Source organism: Penaeus vannamei, chromosome 2, assembly GCF_042767895.1.
Source record: "Penaeus vannamei isolate JL-2024 chromosome 2, ASM4276789v1, whole genome shotgun sequence".
In the NCBI taxonomy this organism is placed as follows: Eukaryota; Metazoa; Arthropoda; class Malacostraca; order Decapoda; family Penaeidae; genus Penaeus; species Penaeus vannamei.
This window is the reverse complement of record NC_091550.1, coordinates 1,273,569-1,278,568: the sequence shown is the minus strand read 5'-3', so window position 1 is coordinate 1,278,568 and position 5,000 is coordinate 1,273,569. Positions and strand designations below refer to the sequence as shown.

Here is a 5,000-nt window from a genome sequence, read left to right as displayed (position 1 = left end):
CCTGAAACGACCCCCTGAAACGACCCCCTGAAACGACCCCCTGAAACGACCCCCTGAAACGAACCCCTGAAACGACCCCCTGAAACGAACCCCTGAAACGACCCCCTGAAACGAACCCCTGAAACGACCCCTGAAACGACCCCCTGAAACGACCCCCTGAAACGACCCCTGAAACGACCCCCTGAAACGACCCCCTGAAACGAACCCCTGAAACGACCCCCTGAAACGACCCCCTGAAACGACCCCCTGAAACGACCCCCTGAAACGACCCCCTGAAACGACCCCCTGAAACGACCCCTGAAACGACCCCCTGAAACGACCCCCTGAAACGACCCCTGAAACGACCCCCTGAAACGACCCCCTGAAACAAACCCCCTGAAACAACCCCCTGAAACGACCCCATGAAAAAAACTGAAAAAAAAACTGAAACAACCCCCTGAAACGAACCCCTGAAACGACCCCCCTGAAACGACCCCATGAAACGACCCCCTGGAACGACTCCCTGAAACGACCCCCTGAAACAAACCCCTGAAACAAACGACCCCATGAAACAACCCCCTGAAACGACCCCCTGAAAAAACTGAAACAACCCCATGAAACGACCCCCTGAAACGACTCTCGGAAACGACCCCCTGAAACGACCCCCTGAAACAATCCCCTGAATCGACCCCCTGAAACAACCCCCTTGAAACAACCCACTGAAACAAACCCCTGAAACGACCCATTGAAACGACCCCCTGGAACGACCCCATGAAACGACCCCATGAATCTCTGTCCCTTGCGCCACTTCCCGTAAACTGAACTGATTACGCAATAATTTCAGTCTCGAATCACATTGCTTACATGCGTACATACCTGCCGCTCCTTCCGCCAATCGACTTACCTATTAGCGTTTCATCTATCCTCATCTATCCTCATCTATCCTCATCTATCCTCATCTATCCTCATCTATTCTCATCTATTCTCATCTATTATCATCTATTCTCATCTATCCTCATCTATTATCATCTATTCTCATCTATCCTCATCTATTCACATCTATCCTCATCTATCCTCATTCATCTTCATTCTCATCTATCCTCATTCATCTTCATTCTCATCTATCCTCATTCATCTTCATTCTCATCTATTCTCATCTATCCTCATCTATTCTCATCTATCCTCATCTATCCTCATCTATCCTCACCTATTATCATCTATCCTCATCTATCCTCATCTATCCTTATTCACCCTCATTCTATCCACATCTATCCACACTAATCCTCATTCTATCCTCATCTACTCTCCTCCTTTCGCTACATCCCAATTCTCGTCCCAAATAAAACAAAGCAAGCAAGCATCAAGCAAGCAAGCAAGCAACCAAGCAAACACGCAAGCAAATAGGTCGGAGAAGCGACAGTTATTGCAAAGCGGACAGCTGTTTCCGCCGCTGAAATGTCCGACCTCCCCCCCCCCCCCTTCTCCCCCCCTCTCCCCCTCAGCACCACGGCTCGTCACTCGCTTCAATTTCTCTCTTTTTTTTTTCCTTTTTTTTTTCTTCTTGTATTGACACTGTCACGAAATACTGTCGGCATTGTGGCTTGTCGGGTACATCATTTACCTTAATTATTATTCTTGTTATTGATTAGATTGGCCTGCCATTTTGTGACTTGTTTATTTCGTCTTCCTCTAATTCCTGTTCCACGAATTAAATAATTTACCTGGAGTTTTGTGGCGGTCGGTTATACCAATTATCCGATGTTGACAAATGTAGAAAAGGTATGAATGAGAATGAATATTTTTACAATGCACGAGATGTATTTAATACATCTCTTGTATTGTGAAGATATTCATCATTCTCATTCATACCCTTCTATCGATTCTTTTTCTTATTCCACGAATTAAATAAGATTTACCTGCAGTTTTTTGACGATTAGTTATTCCATTTACCTAATTTCCTCATCTTACTCCGCGAATGAACAATCAGATCTACCTTAAATCTTTATGACGAGTTATCCCATTACCTCTCCATCTTATTCCATGAATTCATGAAATTCCCACAAACCAACGCCTGCAATTGCCTCTCAACACCCCTACCCCCCCACACACCCACCAGGCACCCACCAGGCACCCACCAGGCACCCACCAGGCACCCCCCGGGCACCCCCCAGGCACCCACCAGGCACGCACCAGGCACCCACCAGGGACCCCCCAGGCACCCACCAGGCACCCACCAGGCACCCCCCAGGCACCCACCAGGCACCCACCAGGTACCCACCAGGCACCCACCAGGCACCCACCAGGCACCCACCAGGCACCCACCAGGCACCCCCCAGGCACCCACCAGGCACCCACCAGGCACCCACCAGGTACCCACCAGCCACCCCCACCCACCCCCCCGGCACCCCACCGCCCCCCAACAGCCACCCACCAGGCACCCACCAGGCACCGCCCAGGCACCCACCAGGCACCCACCAGGTACCCCCAGGCACCCACCAGGCACCCACCAGGCACCCACCAGGCATCCACCAGGCACCCACCAGGCAGACGCCAGGCACCCGCCAGGCACCCACCAGGCACCCCCCAGGCACCCCCCAGGCACCCACTAGGCACCCACCAGGTACCCACCAGGCACCCCCAGGCACCCCCCCGGCCCCCACCCGGCACCCACCAGGCACCCCCCAGGCACCCACCAGGCACCCACCAGGTACCCACCAGGCACCCCCAGGCACCCACCAGGCACCCACCAGGCACCCAACAGCCACCCACCAGGCACCCACCAGGCACCCCCCAGGCACCCACCAGGCACCCACCAGGCACCCAAATACACGCACATGCCATTGGCTGCTCGTAACATGCTTCGACGGGGCACTACCTCTGCATTGTCTTTGTCTATTCGGCCATTCAGGGACACACACGCGCAGCATTCTTGGGGCTAAGCAATGAGGATAGATACACGGAGGAAAGAGAATACGAAGGAGAGGAGAGGAGAAGGAAAGGAAAGGAGGAGAAGAGGAAGAGGCAGAGGAGGAGAAGAGAAGGGGAGAAGATAAGAGGAAGAAGAGAAAGGGAGAAGATAAGAGGAAGAAGAGAAAGAGAGATGATAAGAAGAAGAGAAAAAGAGAAGATAATAGGAAGATAAAAGAAAAGAGAAAGAGAGAAGAGGAAAAGAAAAGAAAGAGAGAAGATAAGAAGAACAGGAAGAGAAAGAGAATGGACAAGAAGAGTAAGTAAATTTGGGAAGTGTTCAAAATAAAATAACCATAAAAATCGGAATGGGAGGCAGAAGCGTGGGAGGAGAGAAACAGGGAAGGGAAAATAACAAGAGCAAATCGAGAAGAGATGGAGAATGGTCTGGAATGAAAATGGGAAAAAATCTAAATGAAAAAAAAAAATAAAAATGTGGAAAAGACATGAAAGTTGAAATGAAAAAAAAAATCCAAAATATGGAAAAGACATGAAAGTTGAAATGAAAGAAAAATCCAAAACACCAGAAAAAAAACAAAAGGAAAATAAACAGAAAGCATTTTGTCATCCAGGAAACAGAAAGACGAAAAAAACGAAAACAAAAGAAGTCGAATGCACCGGAAGAGAGAAGGAGAATACAAAATCAAAACAAAAAAACAACGAAAGAAAAAAAAGAAAAGAAAAGAAGAGAATAAAAGCGAGAAGAGGCAAAAGAAGGAGAGAAGAGAAGAGAAAAGGAAACAATTCCAATAAGAAAAACACGCTAGCCATCGCGATTAGGACGCGTCCGAATCCCTCCATTCGTTGGGCTTACATCCCAAGAAATAAAAGTTTTCACAAAAGGGAGAAAGAAAAGCAGAAAAGAAGGAAAATAAGGAGACAGAAAAGAAGAAGAAAAGAGCAAAGTCGAGCTGCCAAGATGAAGATGCAAAAAGTCACTCAAAGCCATTGGAAGGAGCTGCACACTTGACACGAGGAGAAGGAGGAGGAAGAGGAGGGGGAGGAAGAAGAGGAGGAAGAGGAGGGGGAGGAAGAAGAGGAGGAAGAAGAAGAAGAGGAAGAAGAAGAAGAAGAAGAAGAAGTAGAAGAAGAAGAAGAAATAGAAGAAGAAGATGAGGAGGAGGAGGAGGAAGAAGAAGAGGAAGAAGAAGAAGAAGAGGAGGAAGAGGAGGAGGAAGAAGAAGAAGAGGAGGAAGAAGAGGAGGAGGACGACGACGACGACGACGAAAACTAGGATGACAAGGAAGAGAAAGAGGAGGAGGACGAGTCAAAGAGGAGTTTAAGGAGGACGACCCAAAGAAAGAGGAAGAGAAGGAGAAGGAGTACGACGACGACGACGACGCGTCAAACAAAAAGAAAGAAAGAAAAGACACAAACAGGAACCAGAACTCGACGAGGACCCGACCCCGGAGGCCCGAGGAGAGGGAAAATCCGGAGGAGGAGGCCCGAGTCTGAAGGGGATGCTGAGCGGCTCGAGAATGAGGCCGAGTGGGAGAAGAGGACGGGATTACATTCGGAGGAGGGAGAGGGAAAGGCTCCAGGCGAGGATTACACCTTGGTTCGAGGAGAAGGCGCTGCGAGGGAGGCCTGTCATACCCGAGGTCGAGTATTGTGTCTGTGGGGCGGTGGACGTGGGGGGAAAATTTAGGGTCGCATGAAACGTCTTTTCCCTCCATAAACATATTCTAAAGGGCCAATATATATCTATTAAAGTTAACGTAAAGATGGTTTGGGTCAAATGAAGCGTCCTTTTGCTCCAATAAATCGTTCTTAAAAGCCCAATCACTCAGGGATTTAAGAATAAAAGACAAAAAAGCGAAGGTAATCTAATTCTTATTCTCTCTCTCTCTTCTTACCCTCGTCATCGCGGATATCCAATCAATGGCGCAACATTTTTGTCTCGTTGCACAAGTAATCAACCGTGGCTCAAGCTTCATTACTTAATCATTCCCCAATCACTGATAATTGGCGAGTTTCGTGTGACTAACGTCAACAACCCCCCCACTGCAGGACGCGAGACACCTTCGGATATAACAAGCCGATTATAACAAGCT

The 5,000-nt window shown here is 48.8% G+C and overlaps 1 protein-coding gene across 4 annotated transcripts in view; it reads right to left on the bottom strand.

The window, feature by feature from the left end:
* LOC113811679 (proline dehydrogenase 1, mitochondrial) overlaps positions 1–5,000 on the bottom strand; it is a 76,301-nt gene that overhangs the window by 49,794 nt on the left and 21,507 nt on the right. The window lies entirely within an intron of this gene.